The following is a 23,417-nucleotide window of genomic DNA, read 5'->3' as shown; positions in this document are numbered from 1 at the left end:
TAATACAAAGGAAAATAAAAGGCCACAAAGCACTTAGATGATATTCTGTCCCCAAGGAAGCTATGAAGCCTTGAAAGTCACAGGAATCTCATCCTGCCCCAAGTTAACTGCTTATGCTTAAAATACTCATTGCACTAATACCAGGAATCTGTCTCACCCATTACTGTCATTTCAGTTTATAAATTCTGCAAGTGACAGATAAATTGGATATTATCTGGGAAGTAAATTTTGAATATTTTTCTACTTAGCATGAGAAGACAATCTTGAACTATCTTTGCCTGGACATTAACAGGGGTAATTGCACCCTTTCATTAATTCAAAATGTAATATAATACAATTTTTAAGTACAATTTAACTATTATTTGACTGAGATTGCATAATATGCACAACATTTTTTGGAAATTTTTTCAAAAAAAAAAGTAAAGTTTGGAGATTCACTGTTATTTTACAATGTCTATGCACAGTCACAGTGCAAATTTAAGAAAATCACGAACAAAACATATGGAAAATTAATTTAAAGATGTGCTTTCAAAGTATGGATGCCGGTCACTTATTTTCTTTTAACTAGATGCAATAAGCCTCAATTTCAAAAGGTACTAGCAGTCAAATTTCTGTTGGCATCAGGAAAGCACGAAAAAATCTTAGTGGAAACCTCAAGATCTGATAATTGAATCCTTTCTGATGGAGGAAGAGGGGAGGAATCTATTTTTTTTTTTCCAGATATAGTGTCAATATATATAGTCTTCTATTGCTTTGATTACAGGAGCTGAATTGGAGATCATTTTAATATAGATGATCCTCAGCTGCTAATATATTAAAAAAAGAACAAAAACCTTTTCTCTAGCCAAAGTCCAACTCAGCTAACTTTCCATTTCAGCAAACTTGAGTCAGTGTTACCAAGTAAATCTTCTGCCAGAAAAATGACTGAAATTAAAAGTGGGAACATTCACGCTGTGATCTATAGGATTTTTATTTACAGTATGTTTTGGAATTTTTTCTAACGTGGACATAAATTACTGAAAGTCTTTGAGAAATTTTACACTTCCAGTTTTCACCATTATAGGGAATTTTTTCCCTACCACATGAATACCTTCCTCTGCTTGCTCAATGTCATCTGCATTTTAACTGTGTCAGTAACCCCAGGACTTAAAGAGGATCCAGACAAAAATAAATTGTAAATTGTTACTATGCTCTAGGTCTTAATACTACTGTGAGGTAGGTACAGGCCTGATGACGTGTGCTACAATCAGAGACACATTTTCCAAACCTAAGTTTAGAACTATGTCACACAGCCAAGAACCTAAAAAGCAATTCAGGCAGGCAGAACCCTACCTAGGGGCTCCAAACAGAGGCAACAGTACCCTACTGCACAGTGCCAGTATGTTCCTGATGAGTCCCTTCCAACTCAGCATGTTTATGATTCTACAAAATCAGAACCTCCAATTCACAATTTATTTGTTAAAATCAAATTATGTCTACTATGAGCACACGTCGAAGCAAGCTACAGATTAGGATCTCAGAAAGAAAGCAGGGATGCCAAAAGGAAATTGCTTTAAAATGGGTATTTTTCCAACCCAAATGCACTAAAATACTCTTGCCAAAGATGTATTTGATATTAAGATAAGATATTAAGACACAGCAGTCTTAATTCACACTGCAGAAACCTCGATTTTGCAGTGGTATAAAATCCCCTGGCAACGAACTAGGCTGCTGTTAAGCTACTACTCAAAGCCAGACATCAGCAGAACACCAACAAAACAAATAACTGCTCTAATTCCGAAGTAATTATGCTCTTCTGCATAATGTTTTCTACATTGCCAATGTTTTCAGACACCTTGAAATATAGATTCATGTTTGGGGATAGATATACTAGTTTGAGAAATAGAGCAATAGTTGCTACTCATCAGCTACAAAAGCAAGAAAAAAGTTGCTGGAATACACAAGAGCTGCAACTCTTTTCCTTAGTTGCCAGATACATCTGAAAAAGGCAGAACAGCACATATTTTCCCATTCTGAATCTGAATTCAGAGCTAATTGTCTTCTTAAAAAGAGAGCTGCACTTTAAAATGGAGGAATCTGAAGCACAGGATTTTAAGTGAAAGGGCTGCCGGCAGGCAGCATTTCTGCCCTCAGACACATTGCTATCCGTGAGGACAGACACTGGCCAAGGGGAACCTTTGTCAGAAGATGCTGTCCCAGAGCATCCCAGAAAGTGAGCTGGAAAGAAACAGCAGTTGAATGTTTCCATGTGACATGTTGGAAAGCTCAATCAAGATACATCTGTTGTCAAACTGCAAGCTGATAGTTAAGTAACTCCTGTGAGGAACTATAGTGTTTCTGTAGGTGAAAGTACTCATTTAATGAACCAAGATGCTCTTCATTTACTGTTCTACTATTATTAGTACTGGAAATTAGGAAAGAAGTTTGGGGGTTGTGGTTTGCCATTTTAAGTATTTATTATTTTTTTTTTACATTTTTCTCAGAGAGCCCACCAGCAGAAATATCAAATTGATGAATTCAGTTACCATTTTTTCTAGGAGACAATAAGGGCTGTTTTTGCTGCCCTTAGCACACAGCAGAGCAGTTTATTCACCCTGAGCTTGTTGGGGCTCCTGAGTAACCCACTAGCCTCAATGCAGACAGACCAGGACCACCAGGAGATGCACAGTCAGTTCATCAGCATTGAAATGGTCCTGTCTATGGACACATGATGACCCAATGGAACCAAACACTTTGATAGGTCCTAACAGTGCATTTAGATATCTAATACTGGGCAATTTCTGGTAGCAAAGTTGGTAACACCATTTCCAGAGGTGTAGCAACACACACAGTAGTAGAACTTCATCAATGCAGTATTATTTCATATATTTATGAACAGGTTTAGTGATAGAGCACTCATTTTTCACCACTTTGGAGCAGGAGTCTGTGCTGTGTTCCCCCTATGGAGCACATTAAGAACTCAAGAAATACACTTGTTAGAAGTTTCTAATGCTAGCCTAGGGTGACAGATGGCCAAGATTAAACCATCTCCTCTCTCCAGGCTTTCAGTGCTGCTTATGCTTCAATTTCTGTAGCACTATTACATCAATAGCCTTTTTAAGATTGACCAATTCATCTTCTCACATATCATAAAGCCTCTGGTCCAGGAAAGTCAGTAAGCTCTGGTATAGGATAATTCACATGAATAGTTCTACCCAGATTAATAAGAAAAGGTACCATACAGACTTAAGTGCTTTGCTGAATTGAGGCCAAAACATCCTAAACCACAAGACAGCAAATCAGAGCCCTGAGCTTTTACTCTTGAGCATTATATCATATTACAAAGCTTTCAGTTTCCAGATCCCTTCCTTCTGAATTGGAGCCAAAAAGCAGATACAGGCTTGCCCAGAAAATAACTATGTTTAGTGCTTGTCCAGGGTGTTCTCCCATCTTGTGTCATTTCACATCTTTCCTTCAGTTTATATGATATTCTGACACCTGAAGATGAGTCCCATTTCCTTAAAGGAAAAAAGTATGAAACCAATGCCCTTGTGCAAGGATCAACAACTCTTCCACAACTAGACATCTACATCAAGCCAACTGTAAATGTTTTCTAATTTTTTTTTATTTTAGAATACTCATTTTTGACAATGTGTGTCATCAGCCTCTTACTATGTCCATTTACACCAGAGATATCTGTGTGGATCTACAGTACATACTTAAAGAGATCTGACAACTGAAAGAGTGTTTCCAAACCTGAGGTCACTCATCCTAACAAGCTACTTCCTCCACATAATTTGAACAGTAATCTTTAGAACACACAGGATTTTAAATATGTTTACAAATGCATGATTGCTGTCCCATTCTCTTTTCACTTTTGAACCTGCAGAATTTCTAAACAAGATTATTATTTCAGGATTATTTCAAGCAACAATCACATGAGAAGCTGGAGTTTTCAGAACCCCACTTAATAGCTAGATTTTGTAAACACCATTCAGGAGGCTGCTATTGTGTTTCAGATCTCTCAGCTTTATGCCCTTTTTCTTTTTTTTCCTGAAAGCTGCTCAGGTTAACCTCTTCAGTGAGAAACACTGCTCAAGACAGCAACTCCTGTCCTGCTTTCAATGCCCCGATGAGCAGAGTTTTAGAGACAATTTAGAAAATTTAGAGATCTCAGGGCTTTAGCCAACAATGGGCTGGAGAACACGTGGACAAGTGGTCTTTCAAAGTAGTATCAAACGATAGAAAAAATACTTAGGCTTCTCAATCATCTACTGCTGGCATCAAAAAGCTGTCCTAGAGACCCTTGGAAAGAATCAACCACTGAAGCAAGAATGAATCCAGAGACACACATGTGTGAAAACAGCCTGTCCCATGAGCCAGAGCACTCTTCAGCAAAAGACTAGGATGCAGCACTGCAACAGAGAGGTCAGAAGGCCAAAGGGAGAACTCACTTTCTGACATTCAGAGGTGCTGTTTCAGAAGTTCATTTCTATGCCAAACTACAAGAAGACAGCACACTTGAAGGTCAGAGAGAGGCTGTAGCTCTGAGCTGAATCACAGCCTCCCTTCTAACAAGAAAGTTGATCAGACTTCTGCTTTAGATGCCTCATCCACTGTAGTAAGTTCCTAAATTTGTGGTTTTTTCACCTATTTACCAAAGTGGAGAAATACGAGATGTCTCTGGAATAAGATAGGGTCAGTTGCCCTCCATCCATCTCTTCAGGGGCTAACATAAGCCACTTAAAGTATGTGGATCTTGCCCAGATCTAGGAAAAGACCTTCATGCTTACCCTAAACTAAATATTCAGGAACATGAGTTCTGCTGCCTGCAATGCTTCCTAACTGATCCAATTAGTGGCATTGCTATCTGCCAGTTCAGAGGAAGCAGAGAGAAGGGTATGTGTGAGGTATCAGAGATATAAATTATAGGGGGAAAAAAACCCAGACACACATAACAACCAAAGCTATCCTGCCCCGCCCCCCCCCCCAAAAAAAAAAGAGTACCTTGCCCCATTCTTTCTCATCTGCAGTTCAAAAACATGACTAAGAAGGGAGAGATAGCACAAAGAGGTTAATCCCCCAGCCCCTCTCAGTAAGGCTGCTATGCCTGCCCTCAGGCAGAGCAGCAAAGCACTGCAGGTGCTCACACCGCCCTGCAAACAGCAGTATTTGCAACCATGTTCCTCAGAGTCACCAGACCTTTTTATGAGATGACTGTATTTTCTCTGAATACTTTAAAACAAGTACTTTTAAGGCAGCAGCCATCACAAAATGAAATCAAGTGTATGCTTCATACTCATCTTGGAAGATGACACGTATGTGGTTTAAGGAAGAGGCCATCACAATTCAGGACAGCTCAGAAGTAAAAATAAACAATATCCACATCTAATTCAATGTACCATGAGGGTAATTACTTTAGTAGGAAGGATACAGAAGTCTGAGGAGAGCAGTGTTTGTCAAAAGCACAGAAATCATGACAAATTTCCCTTCAATCTGGCAGCAGTTTTTTACCATCTGACTTCTGGGAGCACTACGCAACATCTGACTGTAAATTAATGAGTAATCAAGCAGAGTCTGTTTTGTCATTTAAGACAAAGGCTCAATAAGTTTTCTATTAAAAAAAATGTAAAGCCTTCTACATTTCAGGTAATAAGTTGGGATGGATGATCTTATCGAGAAAGGAAATGCCTCTCTACTGTTTTCACAGTGAGATAATTTAATAAGTAGCACATACCTTATAAAACTCATTTGTGCAAAGAGGGATAGAAGTAATTTCGATCACATCTTCAATTAGTTCACCTTGAACAGCAGTTACAAACTGCAAAGCTCTGAGTGACTGCAGAGTAAATGATCTCTGGATTCTCTCTAGATTCTCAAAAATTAAACAACTAAGTTAATGTACCAGTTTTTAAACTTCTGAAAAAGATTTTATAATTTGTGAGCTGTTCAGATCACACAACCTGGTGAAAAATTTGATCTCCCTTATTTTTATGAGTCACTTCTCATTTCACTTCTCAAAAGTACCTATAACTGTTGAACAACAGGTTATCATTACAATGCATTACATACAGCAGATTATCATTAAAATGCATAGAGTATGACAGGACCTAACACAAGCCCTAAGCTACTGCTCAGGCATTACACAGGAATGATACTTATAAACTACAGCCAATAAGAACAAAGAAAGTTAAACTTCCAGAGACAGAAAAATGTAAATATTAAGATAATCTGGACATTTAGTAAGGCAAATTTCAGTCTTCAAGTTTACCAAGTTCAAAAGACACCAAAAACAGCCTTTGCTGAATGCAATGACCTTATCTAAGCTGAAGATTAATTCTCCAGTATATGTTTAGACAACACATCTGATCTCAGTCAGGGTTAATACATGCCTCTTACAGTACCAAATAAAAAATAGTAACAAGAATTACAAAGCCAGTAATAGTGATGTCGCACGAACAGTCACAGAACCAACTGTTAACTTGGTTCACTGACCCACCTGCTATCACCAAGGGCTCAGGAGACAAGTCTCTAACAGCAATACAAATAATTTTGGCCATATACACAGTGAAAGAGCAGCAGAACAGAAAAGAATTTATGAAAAGGCTTTTTTCCTTACAGTTTTCCTAACTGCTTCAGTCAGAAGAATATTGCATAAAAGAATACCTTCCATAGCACAATACCATGGTGGTTTTATGGATGGATGCTCCACCATCCACCTAAGAGATAGCAAGTAAGACCCCTTGTTGCTGCCAAATTTATGACTGTGTAAATTCAGGACTTGTCTAATTTCTGTCTCTTATGATCTCATAATTCTCTTTCAGAATATACCCTCCCTTATCTCTTTGAATAACCAAATAACATTCATTAAAATAAATGGATGCCCCCAAGCATAATTATTTTTTTGCATAATAGTAGACTGACCTCACATTTGCATGAATTGTTAATTTACTCCCCCTACTGTAAGAAAATGCTCTTCATCTGAACTTCTTTAACTTCCTTCAAAACCCAGAGAGCTGTTAGAGGAAAAAAGAGAAGTTCTCATTTGTAAACCCACAAGCTTCCGTGCAGTAACAAAAAAGATTCAGGTTAAAACATATTGTACAGGGGCTTGGGGGCAGGGGAAGCATCTTGAGTGACTCTAGAGCTGAACTCTAAGACCTGATGCTTTGAACTTCAAGTAGAAAACAAATTATGTTTCCAGTTATTTCAAACTCAGCAAAAATTTACTGCTCAGGTGCTCATGCATGCACTAAATTTAATTTTCAAGTTGATTTTCCAAAACAACAACTGTAGTACTGCCCATTCAACGGCCTGGGATTCATTGTGCAAACAGATCTGTAAGATCCAGCGTTTGTGACTGCCACTTAAACACCAGTTGCTGGTCACAGGAGGAGTGAAATAAGGTAAGCAATACACTGAAGCCAGATTGCTGAAAGAACGAAGAGCAGTTTTGGGTTTAAAAGCGGAAGGCTGGCGAGGAGGATTGTAAACCGCTCAAGTGACCTTGAGCCTTTGATAAACCAGCATGAACAGCAGGCCAGTGGTCCTCTAGTATGAGGAGAGTTTAACAGTGCTTGTGTCTCTGCTTATGTACCTCTGCCTGGGTGATGCTTTGGAGATCCCCTGGTTATCGAGGTAACAGAAATAAATTTACTCTGTGTTTCAGATGTGGGATTGTGGTTACCCCGGCTGCCTGTCTGTGCCAACTCACACAAACGGGGAACCAAGAGGAACTCTCTTCTGCTCCCAGCAATCACTCCACTTTACCTGCTGTGAGCAGGTCACGCAGTTTGGCCAAGTTTGTGGGTTGTTTTTAGAGACATCTTCCAAATATCCCTTCCCCAAGTAGAAATACAGTCACAAAGAGCTAGTGGAAAGCTGGGCAGAAAGAGTTAATCAGTAGTTGGCTGAGCTAAAAGGATTATTTTGTTGATTTTGGTTGAGTTTTTCTTGGTTAGTTGGGGTTTTTTTTTTTAATCACTGGATTGCTCTCAGCTCTCCACCAAAGCAATGACACCAAAGTTATGGACTGTTTTGCAACAGTTAAATACTAAGCAGAAACAGTGCACAGAAGATCTGTTATTTTCTTAGTTTTGCCACCTTTATAATATTTGCTTGATATAACAGGACACATTATTCCCGTGATGCTTATGTTAGTGTCAGAGTGGCACATAAATGCTATTTAGTCACTATGTCCATATGAGCAAAAAAATTTCCAGACACCACAAATCAAAACAAAGGTCACAAGGATTTCACATGTACTTCCTATAGGCATTTTCACAGGATAAACAGACTGACAGATGTTTACAGTTCCTAAAGCAGATCAAGGAAAAAACAAAACACAAACATCACCTAGAGGCAAACTGCATACAGACACTGCATCTATTTCCCTATGCAGCCCTGCAGCATCAGCTGCCCACCACAGAAGCAAGATCATTACCACCATTTTGGCAAAATAAACCACTGGTTTATTACAAGATACAGCAATAACAGCAAAGTGGTCAATAAGAAGAGAACCACATTTCATTCTTTTCTTCGGTCTGAGAGCTCAAACCCTCGTACCTTTGGCTAGGAGAGCAAAGATCTATCTAAGTTTGCCCAATCTACTTTTTCCCAAGTTCTGTCACCACGAAGTTCCTTTACAGACTTTGGAACTAAGACATACAAGTGCCCTGGGTCTAGACTTCACTGGGTTTACAGCAGCATAAGTTAAAATGCAAGAAAATTAACCAGAACCGGTATCAGCTAAGGGCCTAGACAACCATTACTTTAATGATTTCTGTCAGTGAAGGATTGAATTTTTGTTGTTTCCTGTCGTGTTGTGCACACACATACCTATAACCACAGAATACCGTTGTGACCAGATACCATAACAGAGTATCACTGACAGAACCTGTTTCCTGTACTTGAGCAGTTCAACCTTGACCTTCTGCATGGAAGAACAAGTCCAATCCTTCATTAAGAAGGTTTCCTTTCAAGTAACAGAAAGGACATAATTGTCAACACTCTGGAAACACATTCTTGGAGAACATATCGAGCATGAAGTACAAGGAAAATATTCTCATTCATATACAAATATCTTGATGATGTTGTGAATAAAGTATTGAACTTCTTGGCATATGCATGGTTATGGTATACTCTGGTCTGTCCTAAACCGATGACCATCTAGGGAAAAGCTCTCCTAACGTGTTTAGGTTGAATCTTTGCAACAGAGGAATATGGTCTTGTGTCTCATGCCAGGGTCTTCGTGACTGCACTTTCAACATGGCTTTCTGCCAGGCTTTTCATCTTTTATGCAGATGACAAGGTAACACATCCTGCTCTCCAGGGATTAAGACATGTCTTAGAATCAGGCAGATTACTCTCCTCCAAACTCCAGCTTTTCACTTAATTTCTTGAGGTTGCACAAGTCATGTGAGCTTGTGCAATAATTCACCAGCTTCAGGCAAACAGCCTTTTTGGTTTGAAACCATCAGAATTAGTTCAGGAGATGAAATTACAAGTAATTCTGTAATTAGCTTTAAATAAAGGTCCCTGCAACAGGAAGTTAAGTAGCAGGGCCATTTAACAATGACTAGCACAGCAGACATTTTTTTATTCCTTTGCTTCCAAAAAAAACCCCCAGCTTTCCTGCCAAGAACAGGCCCAGCAGGACACTGAAGCACTACAGAAATGATCATTTACAAAAGGGTTCTCTTTTGTCTCTGAAAGAGGACATTTAAGAGTGGCATGACACATTTTCTCCTCCCAAATAATTTGTTCCCAATCAGAGAACTGCATTAATTCCCTGAAATCACAACTACAGACCAGAGAAGACAATTAACAACCTAAGCACATGATAAAGCCCGAGGGATCCACAGACCCCACACAAAAAAGATTGCCTTTTGAATGGACCAAAGGGTCAGGTGCTGCTGCTGGCTGAGAGCTGCTCAGACTGGTTACACAGAGCAAAATACTGAAGCAGTGGGAAGTGGGTTGAGTGTATTTTTCCAAGCAAGTCCTCCAAGTCAGAACAGGTAGCTGCAGGAATTACTCCACCTGAAAAGACAGAGTGTAGGTGTCACCCTCATCACATCCACTGTCATGACTGCATCATGGTCAAGCACCTACTCCATCTATACCAGGGCTTATGACAGGAATATGAAGCATACTCGAGTTTCTCCTGATCTTCACAAGCTGAACCAAACCATCCTGTGATTTTCCCCCTGCTGTTTTTCCATTTTTAAGAATGACTAATATAGAGTGGAAGTTTTTGTTCATCTAGAAGAGAATTAAGAGTGCTCACTGAGCACAAGGAAAAGAGTTTTTAGATTTTTTTTTTGAAGATTGTATGACCTAAGGATAATTAAAAAAAAAAAAAGACAGACCATCCTGTCAACATATACAACATTTAGCTGAAGGTAATATAACTTTTTCCTGCATTAAAAAATTTATATCTGTCTTGCTCCCCCTCATCTATTGGTTGGTGTTGCAATCAAGTAATCAGAACACTGAATCCTGCTGACTTCATTTCTAAGCATTAAGCTTCTCAGAGGCAGCTGCTCCATTTCTTTCCATTTCTGAGTTTCATTCTAGTTACCTATTCAGCCTGAGAATTTTTTTTTGTGCTACAGCTGACTTACTACCTATAAAATTGACATTGTACTGGCATAAAACTGAAAATTGAGAGAATGTCTCTTTCAGTCTACCAGAAAGAAAAATAGAAAGGGAAACCTATCCAATTTTATCTCACTATAAAAACACTTGGAAAAATTATCTAAGTGCTTCTTGAACTTGACATTGTCAGCTCAAAAGACAGGTGCTTGACATGAAATTACTACAATGAGAATGTCTGCTCAACACCCTTTGCAAGCCATGAAGTTACAAGGAGTAAAATTTAAAGCAAAATTATGAGGAAAATTAAAGGAACTGAAACTTGCACTGAGGCCCATTTGTTGTTATTGTCTATAAATAATCTGAACAGGCCCCTGGCCTCTTAATTGAGGAAAAGCAATCTGTGACTAGGATTTCATTGCTGCTTTCAGAGAGACTGATGGAGAAGGAGAGAAAGCAACAGATGGAGCCAAAGACTTGGTGAGATTTAAGCTTCTTATTTGCAAGCAGGATTACAGATTGAAAGGGACCACACTTCTCTCCTTCCCACCTAGATAGTCCAGTGTACAAACAGTATCTCAAAGCATTAAAAGCACTGTGGCTTGTTTGAAGTGTAAATATGAAGTGATTATTAAAGAGGAATATTGCACAGCCAAGAAGTAGTTGCATTCTACCCTTTATACTGAAAAGCTATTAAAAAAACCCCATCTGCAAGCAATGCCCCAAAGGAAACAATTTCCTACTGAATTCACTGTTGTGAATAGGTTGGTTTCTAATATTCTTTCTCTGACCTGATATTTGTAATTTTAGGTGCCCACCTGGGATCAAGAAATCAGGTACATTTCTGGATAGCAGCTACTTATGTGTTTTACATTCCCTTATGGGCTCATTCTGGCCAAGATTCTGTTCAGAAGAGGGCAAAGACCTCAGCAAGACTCCTCAATATCCTGATACTTAACTGCAACACTGAACCAAAACTTTCTCCCCTCTTTTGAGATAACTAGTTTTCTTCTACCTCTTTTAAACTTCTGTTCTCCCTTCAAAAATCTTCTGGAGAGTCAAGAAACCTATAAAGAGTAAGTTTAAGGTGGGATGGGCAGCTATGCTTGCTTGTTTACACAGATCCCTGAAAAGCCAACAGACCACCAGGTGTTCATTAGTAGGAGATTAAAACCTGTTTTTCCAGACTGGGATAGAACAGTGGTACATTATAATAAAATGCTAATAACACATTTAGGCCTTAACTTGATTCCTCAAGCTTGTTGCATAAGAAGTAAGCTATGCAAAGCCTGCAGACCATGAAGTGATGGAGGGATATATTTTACAACCATGAAGGTGGGAAAAGGCTCTGTTCAATTAGATTGACCTAAAAACATTTCATACTTGAAAGTGCCAACCTCAAGAAAGCGTATATCTGTGAGATACTGCCATCCTTCTCAGTGTCTTCTTTCCGAGAAGGATCCTGCATTTCCAAGGCCATGCTCTCTAGTTGTCTCAATTGAATTAGCATTTTGAAGCCAATTTCAGTTCAGCCAGTGCCAGAACCACATGTGAAAACTTCCAAGTTAATTTAAAAGAGCCATCTCTTGTCAGTCAGAAAACCACTTAAACCGACGAGGCTGTGCAGATCCATCAAGACTTGGCTTTAAGAAGTTAATTTCTGCGCAACTTTACGTCTTCTCTGTCACTGTTTGAAAACTGTAGGTTACAACTAGAAACAGCAGTCCAAGAAACTTTGCCTAAATCATCCTCGCAAAATAAACAAATTATATCCCATCAGCTTTCTTTTATCCATGGGAGACAGGAGTAGCACAGTGTTGAGAGTTGCTCACCATAAGTGCATAGCAGTGCTGGTAATTGAATCTTCCAACTGTCACTTCCACTTTGCCACCACAAAACCAACCTCAAACCACACTGTGTGATGACAAACGAGCTGCTGCAGTTCATTCCCCCTCTTTCATAACTTCCTCATTACTATTTCAAAAAACTAAAAATAAGGTTAGACCTGTAATTAGCAGTTTCCTCTCTTCTCTTACACAAAGTGTAACTGATTACTTGCAAGACAACCATCAAGAGCTATTCCAGTACTAACCTGCCCCCCAAGGGTGCTTCCACCTTCGGTTTTTGAGACTGTTATGTTTCCTTTCATTATGTTTCCTTTCTCCTGTGCATATCCCTCGATTCTTTTTCCTAGCCCTGACTTCTCTTCTAGCCATCTCAGCACTTTCCCCTTAATTTCAGACTTATGTAGAGGACTGTTCCTTCTCCTCTCCGACAGGCCTTTGCCCACCTTTTATAAAGCTATTGTTTTCCACATTTTTACTGTTCCCTCCTTTCTTCAGTAGCTCTTCCCACTCCAGGAAGGCATGTGATTTGGTATTACAAGGTGTTTGATTAAATTAGAATATAAAATGCGTTCTGTCATGCAGTAAGACTGGGATTCAGCTTCCAGGCTACCTTGGCTCCAGTTACATACTTAAGAATGAGCTCTGTTGTCTGTTGTAGATCTCCTCTCCACTGACTATAAACAGAGCCAAGATGCTTGGCTGTAGCTTGCATGCCTGCACATGGATACCTAAATTCACGTGCCTTAAGCTACATAACGTACCCCATGCAGAGTGTCTGAAACAGTATCTAAGACAGATTTCTCAGAACACCAGTAGGAAATAATCACTAAAAGCATTTAATTCCACAGCAGGAGTTTCACAGAGGTCAGGTCTTGGCCTACAGTTTTCAAACACCAAAAAAATCCCAAGGAAACATAGAACTAAGTCATTATAAACTTTATAAAACATAATAAACAAGTCAAATAACATGAACTCTCATCACTAGCAAAAGATATGGCATTTAGATGGCTTTCTAAACCAAAAATGATACTGTAAAACCAAATTAATTTCCAGATATCCTATGGCCCACACACTATATGGACTAGATTACAGGTTTTCCAGCTCTACAGTGCACAAAGAACTTGTCCCACTTCTGAAAGACTTTTTCTTATATTCACTTCTTCAAAACCCTTTAGTACAGCATCAGTACAGTACACCTTCACCTGCTTCTGTAATGACCTTCTAAGAAGAGTGTCTTTCTAGCCCTATTCTCTTGCTGTCTTGGCACATCTCCTGCCTACTCTGGGGAGAGCTTTGCTGAACTGAGTCTTCTATTAGTTCTTGCTGCAGCACAGTTGTCTGCAAATTTCTTCCCATACCTCCATTAAGAAGCCTCACAAGTCCTCTCACCTGATCTTCATGGTCACACAACAGTTTAAACAGAAGAACACTTTGCATGTTGACAAATTATCTACAACTATCTAGTTTTCTAGCATGCTTGCTTGCAGCATGACTCAAACCACATAACTCTCACACAGCAAGAAAATAGCCTTAAGAACAGGATTTATATCTGACAGACATCAGCATTTTCTTAGGCTTTTCTTCAGAACTTTTTTTGAGCAAGTAAAACAAGCCTCAACATCAAAGAGTTTAACACAGAGGACTAATTTGATTTGTGAGTTTCTTTCAGCAATACAGGTCATAATGACAGTTAACAGCAACACTGCTCTCTCCCATATCCCTTTGATAAACTAATCCTTTAACTCATTACCTCCTTTTTTTTCTAATGTCTTCTGTTCTTATCCTTTCTTAGGAAAGGGTGTACTTCATTCATTTGTTAGAAGAGTGCTGAGTGTTTGATGACAGCAGGCATCCTAAAGAACGTTTGTACTTTTCCATGTCAAACAGGGTAACCAAATGATTATTTCACTGTAAACATTTAGTATGAACCTTCAAGAAATACTTTAATTCTAGGGATACTTTTGTGCTATGTGTAGAACATACAAACTTCAGCTTTAACACGTTGGCAAAGACAAATAGAAAAACAGCCAGTGCTGAAAAGCCTCCTCTCTGTAGCTGGTAGACACAAACTCCAGTCAATTACAGCTGCAGGTGATTTGTTTGGCAAGAGATCAATCAGTATTGTTGACACGGCCTGTGAGACAGGGTTTCATTAGAAAAGTGACCATTCATCAAGAAATTCACTCCTCTGGCAGCAAGGAGAGAGGATACTGCCAACCTGTTAAGAAGTCATTGCAGCAGGCATGTTCTCCCTGAAGGGTGAGTTATGTCACAACATAATTGAACCATTGCCTTTTTAAGGGTACTAATTTTTCACTTAAGCACAACATGAATGTGTTTGCCCCATGCCTCACGTGCCACTAGAGAAAACTCCCACCAGAGAACCACCTGTGAGGTAAACTCTGCAGTGCTCAGCTCCCTCCTACTTCTCATCATATTTGACCTCAGAAAAAGCAACCAAACCCCACAAACTGTGCACTACTCAAAAAAAAAAAAAAAAATCTCACGTCATCCTTGTCACAATCAACTCACACAAACTCGTATTAGTTCAGTTACCTGCAATATTAAATGCACTGCAATTGCCAAAAATTGGTGTTCACTGAGGGGGTCAACAAAAGTTAACTTTTCTGACCATAAAGGTCATTCTGGTACAGTAGTATGACTGATGCTGCCAGTGTGGTAACCATGTATGTGTCCAAAGATGGGTATTAGAGAGAGAGAAGAGAGTAAAGGTAAGTAGGAAGGCCAGAAGGGGTGTTGCCCTCAGTGTCAGTGACCAGCTGGAGCACACAGAGCTCTGCCTGGGGATGGGTGAGGAGCCAACCAAGAGCTTATGGGTCAGAGCTAAAGGGAGGGCAGGGAGAGGTGACACTGGAGTGGGGGTCTGCAGCAGGCGCCCAAACAGGAAGACAGAACAGATGACAGATAGGAGCATTCTCACGTTCACAAGCCCTGCTCCTCACAAGGGACTTCAACCATCCTGATATTTTTTGGGCTTCAGCTGGTTAACGTCACCTCCTCCCAGCTCCTGGAAACTATGCTAAGGCACCTGGAAAATAAGGAGACTATTGGTGACAGCCAATATGACTTCACTAAGGGCAAACTGTGCCTGAAAAATCTGATGGCCTTCTACAGTGAGGTTACAGTGTTGGTGGATAAGGGAGGAGCAAGTGACACAATCCAGCTGAACTCGTGCAAGGCATTTTTGAAACTCTCCCACGTGACATTCTTGGAAAGACATGGATTTGACAGATGGACCACTCAGTGCATAAAGAATCGTCTGGATGGTTGTACTCGAAGAACTGCGGTCAGCAGCTCGATGTCCAAGTGAAGAACAGTGACCATTCCTCAGGGGTCAGTACTGGGACAGCACCGTTTAACATTGTCAGTGACATAAAACAGTGGGACTGAGCACATCCTCAGCAAGTGCACTGGCGACACCAAGTGGCTGTTACAGCTATGAACTACATTCTTACCATTTCAAAACTAGAAATACAAAAGCTACCTTCTGAAATAGAAGAAATCAAACTATGACAAAGGGGGAACACTATAATCATTTTTCACATAACTGTTTCTCACTTTCAGTAGACATTATTACAGAGTATCGTGGTATTCTTTATCACTGTCATGCCTCAAGAGAACTCCAGATACTAAAAAAATTATACCCTAAAATGGAACCATCAGGTATCAACTGCTTGTATCTGTGGCATCTATCTTCTGAAATATCTGCCTTCATGGGTTTTTAAAAAAATGTATTTTAAGATGATGCATATGAATGAGAGTTCTTCTGAGACTCCCTCCTAGCATTTACATTTCTTAATATCTGCTGACTTGAGAGAAATATTTTAGAACTGCAGAGAAATACATTACTTTGTACATATAGCTGATGCTGAAGATATCCTAATGCAAATAAACTTAGATTAAAATCAAATCTTTCCAGTCTCAGCAGTCAGATCTCAGCTCAGCTGAGTTGCAAATGAGCAACCTAAATAACAGGCAACATTTGCCTGTAAATGTTAAGCCTGTAAAGGGCTCAGCTGCCAGAAGTTTCTGACAACTATGTTCACATTTACAGTAAAGGACCTAGTGGGCTCAAATTGGCTGCTTAGGGTCATTTGAGATGCCCTCAGGAATCTGAAGCTGCCACACAACACTGGCTGATATCACACAGTCTCATATGCACTGGGGAGGTGGCTGGAGTACGGGGAGTCTCCTGGAAGAAACAAAGGCATTTCAAATAGATCACACTCCAGTAGTGAAGAAATTTAACTAAGGTTCTGTAAAAGAATTCAACTCAGCTGAATTCACTTACCATCTGTACACAGTTATGAAATGATACTTTCTGTCTCCCTGTTTCTATTTGTTGCAATTTATGTAGAAAAGCAATGTCGTTTTCAGTTCAGACTTATTTTCCAGCTTTGGTCATGAGACAAACCTATCACTTGGAAGCTGCCAAGTAACAGCAGATTTTTGGGTATGACTAGAAAACCAGTGTTAGCATTACAGACCCAAAGTACCTTTTTGAAGAAGGTGAAGAAGAATACCTCACATTCGAAGGGACTTATAAGGATCATTGGGTCCAACTCCCTGCTCCTCACAGGACTACCTAAATTTAAATCATATGACTAACCACATCATTCAGACCCTCCCTGAACTTTGAAAGGATTGGTGCTGTGACTACTTCCCTGGGGAACCTGTTCCAGGGACCGACCACCCTCTCAGGAACAGCTTTTTCCTGAAGTCCAACCTGACATTTGTCTGATGCAGCTTCATTTGATTTCCTTGAGTCCTATCACTGGTCATCAGAAAGAGAAGATCAGTACCTCCCCTTCGACCATGCCCCTTGAGTAACTTGTAGGTTGTGATGAGGTCACCCCTCAGCCTGCCCTATAAGGACATCAGCTGTAGTAAAGTCTGAGAAAGGAATAAGCAAAAATTGGCCTCTATGTACCACGAGAAGGAAAAAAATTAATCAAACAATTGCCCACATGGTCATTACTGGATGCTTGCTCAAGTACTGAATGTGGTCAGTTCACTAAGTTGATGGACTGTAAAGTAGGTCACTTAAGTATATATTTGGAAAAAACACTGAGAACTTGCATGCATTATTCAGAAGTTGTGGCAGCTGCTCATTGCTGGACATAAGAAATAATATAGTCCTTCAAATTCTACCTGGTAGAAAACCTCTGCGTTTGCTCAGAGCAGAGACTGTTGCAGAGGCTTAAAATAGAGACCAACAGTATGTTCAAATGAGGTTTATTTATAAACCAGTTAAATCAAACTAACCCATTAAAACAATTAAATCTCCATCAACATTTGAATGCAGATTAATGATGTCAAATGCAATTGGCGCTACGCAACTGACTTAATTTTTAGAAAGGTAACCCAGAATGCCCAATCACCCACCCAAAAAGACTCTCAAGCTCAAGGACACAGCTTGAATGGTGTTCCCAGCCAGGGGGGCAATCCCTCAATGCAGAAGCTCTGTTCCAAGGAGAACCAAACTAACAATCCCCTTGGTGGGGTTCCTTTTATACCCTAGCCAAATCTGCTCTGTGGTCAAATACACACCTGAAACCAGCAATTACAAGAGTGAGGTCAGCTGTAGGTCACCAGCTGGGGAGCCTTGATCCTGCTAAGGCAGATGCAGCTGCCACACTTCCCCAGCCCAACCCTAACCCTAGGCCAGTACACCTTATTTTGTGGGGATTCCAGAGCTGCTGGACTGTGTAGGAATGAAGTTATGGGATACACAGATTTTGAGAAGCAAAAGGAATCTCCAGCCCATCCCTCTCTGTACACAAATCTTAGTTTGTGGGTCTGGATTCAAGACGTTGAGCTCTCATAAGTTCATGTTGCTTTTAGCACAGTTAAGGTTCAAATCAGGGTTTCTCACCTGTGGGTCTTTCCCTACCATCATCTAAATGCTTTTGCTCTTGAAAATTGAAAGAATTATTCTTTACAAAGCCAATGGGAATTTAACTCCAGCAAAACATTCAGTCTCATACAAAAAAACCCCCAAAACATTTAACAAGTACGGTAACCTGCTGTGAACCTTCTTGTAACTACAGATGTATTATTTTCAGCTTCAGCTGTGGCCCTGGGAAGTTTTTTGGGATATTTGCTTGTTTCTCCTTTATTCTAAAGCAAAATTTGGTTTTGAAACATGACAATAATTCAAACAATAATGGCAAGAATATTATTCTGTTTCTTTCATTTAGTATTGAAATATAATCTTTAAAATTAATAAGATCTTGAAATTCAGTGCTGCTACACATTTTGGTTTAAAGAAATGGCTTTTGCAATTTTCTCCCCTTACCATTTTTAGATTATTTTTCTGTGACAAGTGGATCTTCTTAACATAAATGTCTTGTTTAACTTTTAGACCATGCTAAGCCTTCTGACAGCTTAATCAAAAACTGATATCTTCATGGCTAACAAAATGGATTATCCATTTGAGTAGTATTTGTATTTGTCTGTGCTTGGATTAACAAAAGCTTAATCCTTTGCAATCCTCATCCCACCTAGGGATTCACAATTCTATATAGAGTTCAAGTCAGCACAGAAATGGGATACTGGTAAGAAAGCAGTTGTCTTATCTCTGAAGGCTGTTCTGTGGCTGTTCTTCCAGAGGTATCCACAATGGCTTGGGTAGGCATCAGACACATTATCAATAAGAACAGAACTCCTACCTGTCTTGAGAAACAGAGACAGACAGGTGAATTTAATTATTTGTATTTCTTGGAGCTCAGTGATAAGTGTATGAGTTGCTACTCACTTCTGTTTTCTGTTGGGTTTGTTTGTTGTTTTGTCCTTTTTGCCTGCCTTGAAAATATACATGGGTTTTGTACCTACTACTTTTTACTTGTTAGAGATATTTGTTCAGTGGGTTCAATCAACCTTTGCCAAAGTAATGATCCCTTTCAGAATAGCAGTGCAGTGTCATATTCTGGTGCTTTTGATTTCCAGGATCCACTAAAGAGAAGTTTATGCAGCAGTGAATTTACCTTTATAAATCACTTTGAAGCAGAAATTTGGTCCTAAGTAAAAGTGCCATAGGTTGATTCTCCCCTCACCTACACATGTACTCCACAAGTCCATCTGCTTCAACGAACCTACTTCTATTTTTATAGCTTGGCTTCCTGTAGAAGAAAACCTTATTTACAAGTGCCCCCTTCCCTAGTAATATCTACTTCATTGGCTTATGTAGGCTTGACCTGAGAAAGTGACCATGGACTTAAGGTTTTTTAGGTTTTATGAAAGCAAATGGCTGCTGCCCTGTATGTGACCTGAATAGGGGAAGTCTTTTGATGTGAACTGACACTGTATTATTACACATACAATAAACGGAAGTAGAGGTAAGTCCCCAACTACACACAAATACTAGTTATTGAAAATATATACATGTTGTACCTCTTCATCAGACTGCTGGGATAGCACTGAACTTGTGAGTAATACTTGCACAAGAAAGAGATGTGAGATGCCTCCCCCGAGGTTTCCTGTCTTTTGCTCAGAAGCTGCAACTAAGCTCCAGCTCTTATCCTTGGTCCCTGTCTGAGCTATGCTGCAGCTATGCCCATGTCCACCCCTTGCAGAAGCTGGCCTTACCTTGCTGGCTGGACTTCTTCGTTTAATTTTAGACTTACCTCATTATTACGGCAGACACACGGAGTCATCCTAGCTTCCCTCAAGATGAGAGAGGACTAGGGATTGAATCTGGGTTTCCTCCACTTTTCGGAAGTTCAGAAAAGACAAAACTATTCTCTAATTTTTTTTCCCCACAGAAAATGAAATGTGATTTTGAGACATCAAGCTATGACTGTGACTTTTGAGACATTACTTTTCTATGCGTGAGTGTGACTGTTCACTCAACTCCTGCTGGATGTTCGTCTAACACAGCTCACGTTAAATCTGGAGGCATGCTGGAAGTGGTGTCACCAGGCAGGCAGGAGGCGTGGCCAGAAAGAGCTAAAAGGCCATTTTGCAGCCATTATCACCTGTAGATTGCTCTGCCCTGCAGCCATCATTCTGAATGTTGATTTTTGAATATTGAATATTGATTGTCTGGCCATTTTGTAAGAATTTGCTACCTCATGGAAATGGTATAGAAAAGTCTTCCAATCAGCTTATGCAAAATGCTTTTGAAAGGAAATCAACACCAGCTTGACTGCTGAGACTTTTGTGCTTCAGTGAATGCCCACACTGTAATGGAATAGGCAAGATGAACACTCAGGTAACTAAATTCGCTCATAGATGCACAAGTTAAAAGCTAAAGGCAATAAGTTATGAGTTGAGCATTATGATTAGACAACTTGTGAGTGACAAATCTCATGACTTAAGTCATGAATTAGTGCATTCACGAAAGACTAACCTGTGCAAAGGGGATTGAGCCCTTGCCTGTCATCTTTGTTACATTTCTTAGTGTGTTTGTAAAATAAAGTTTAGTTTACAGAGTACGTTGCTCTGTAAATTTTAGAGATCCAAATGTACTGTGACAGCGGGCAAAGAACCAGTGCTATAGACTAGGGCTAGAGGATATTGTCCTACTAAAGTGGCTGTCTACTGGATGAATTGTAGAAGTGGCACCTTGGCCACTCCTGTTCACTAATGATCCTGTTATATGTCTTCCAAAGTCAAAGATACTAACTCCAGCTTCCAGGCCAGGTTAGATTTGAATGGTAATAGTCCTCTTATTTAAAATCTCTTCTAGAGTTAAGCACCCATAATTTATAACTTGCTTTTAATATCTTATTAGATAAAAGACTTTTATAAACCAATAGAGATACACATTCCTGGGAAAAGTTAAAAAAAAAGAAGTCTTTTTGAGGCACACTTTCTGCTTCTCTGACAATATCTGAATGTGAAATGGGATCAGAGGTGACTAATATTACTGGAAGAACGTGTGGGAGAAGAAACATAAGCCATCCTGCAAATAAACAAAAAGATGCTCAAAATGCTATACGCTGGAGGAAGACAATTTTCACCTTACCTTTATCTGAAGACTAGTTATTTACCTTGCAGTTCTGTCTGCCATGCAACAATCAAGTATGATTATTAAGAAAATGTAGTATCCCTGAGTACCTCTTCCCCGTCATTCTGTTATTTCCTCTGTTCTGCCTACCATAGTTGAGGGACTGTAGGACACACTGTGTTCTGACAAGACCTTTCACTAGGATGACACAAAGAGAGTTTATTAGCCATTCAAAATAGCCGGCAGAGTAGCTTCTCAAATATCTACAGAGATGCATTTTAAGGAACTCGAAGTAATAGATTTGGGTGAGCTCAGAACACCGTTAGCTCTTGCTAAAAGGAGCTCAGCTTTTTATTGCTCCTCTGCAAAGCTGAGGTGGACTGCACACACAGGGCTGGAAGTGATGAAACCACAAATATGTGGTCCTGTTGTCTGATGATAAAGTGCAGTGTTATGCATTTAGGAATTTAGAATATGGATGACTTGGTGACTGGGGATGGTAATGTGCAGCTCTTTGCTGTATACTGCTCTAGAATTTAGTGAAACTTGCATGGATAAAGTATTGGTCATGCTTTTCTCTGCCTAACCTCTGAAGAAACCTTCCATAATCTACAATAAGGATTACAAAATTAAATATACCATACTTCCCCGTTTTTTTTTTCCACTAGTAACAAACCAAATCAAAGCAGTGGTTTGGATTGTACTTCCATGAGTCCTGCTGGAAGCAGTAAAAGTACAGCTTCCCAAATATACAACCTATGAAATCCATAAACTGCAACAGAAAACTAAAGAATTCCTATTAAAAGTTGCTTTGCAAAGAAAGAAGTGCTTTTTCTATAGGACAACTGGCAGCAAATTTTTATCTTTTACTCTGAATAGAGCAGAAATGTCAGTGTCATTGTCTTTTTATTCTTTCTCCCCAAGCAGCAAGAAATTTGGCATTCTGATTGCAAATGCTCTTAGGTCTACCCTGGGTGTGTCACATAAATGATACCTGAAGTTTATTCTATCCTGGGGTTTCCATCCCCAGGAACTGAAAATTCTTCTGATGAAATAGAAGAATTTTTCAAGGAGAAATGCAAGACGAGCCTTTGTGCAGGGCTCCCATGGAGGGAAGGGTATTTCAGCAGCGACAGCCCCTGAGCTGTGAAGTACCGCGTCCAGCTGGCAGATGGAGACGTTTGCAAGCGCTGAACCCAGAGCTTGGGAAGTGCAGGTCTCGCTTAGCCCTGCAGGCAGTTGGAGAAATGACCTGTGCGTTCACCAGGATGCTTTCTCCCAGAAATACGGACAGGTACACGCCATCAGCACTCACTGGCAATGTCTGATGTAACTCCCCGTGACTGACAGGGACACTTGCTGCCAGCCCATGTCAGCACCCTGGACCTAGGAGCTGCTGCAGGCTCTTCATTCCCTCTGTACAAAATTTGCTTTTGCAGTGGAAAAGGCAAATGGCGATGGTCCTGGTGAAGATGATAGTGATGGCAATGGCAATTGCGTTCCTCGGCAGTTGCTTAATGTCTTTACCTCGCTACTTAAAGCACCTTCTATTTTGCAGGTTAAATGTTGAACACAGCAGTTCACACTGCTATGTTCTTGCAATTGCCCTTAAGCTTACCGGCTTTTCAGAAGGGGGAGAGCTCCATAGAAGCTGGCAGTGCTCCTGTCATCAGCTGGCAGGCATCAATGGAACCTTACAACCAGGGACATAACAAGGAGCAGCTTGGACCATAAACAAGCTGCCTAGATATGTACAAGTTACTCTTCAAGGGAATAGCTTTCTTTGGACATGTGCACAATCTACCGCTCTTTCAATCCTCAGGACACTGAAATCATGAAATTTTCACCAAAACATCCAGCTGAGTCTGTCCTGAGGAACAGAAGTCCTTGCAGCCCAAGCAGTGCCTGTTTCCTTTTCCCCACACAACACACACTGCCCCAAGAACTACAAAGCTTATGCCTTTAGCATTTTTTCTCTGTCAAATCAGTTACTTCAGTGTGATGAAAAGAACGAATGCTTCTGA

Source organism: Corapipo altera, unplaced genomic scaffold (genome assembly GCF_003945725.1).
Source record: "Corapipo altera isolate COAL_440 unplaced genomic scaffold, ASM394572v1 69, whole genome shotgun sequence".
Classification (NCBI taxonomy): Eukaryota; Metazoa; Chordata; class Aves; order Passeriformes; family Pipridae; genus Corapipo; species Corapipo altera.
This window is presented reverse-complemented; position numbering follows the sequence as displayed.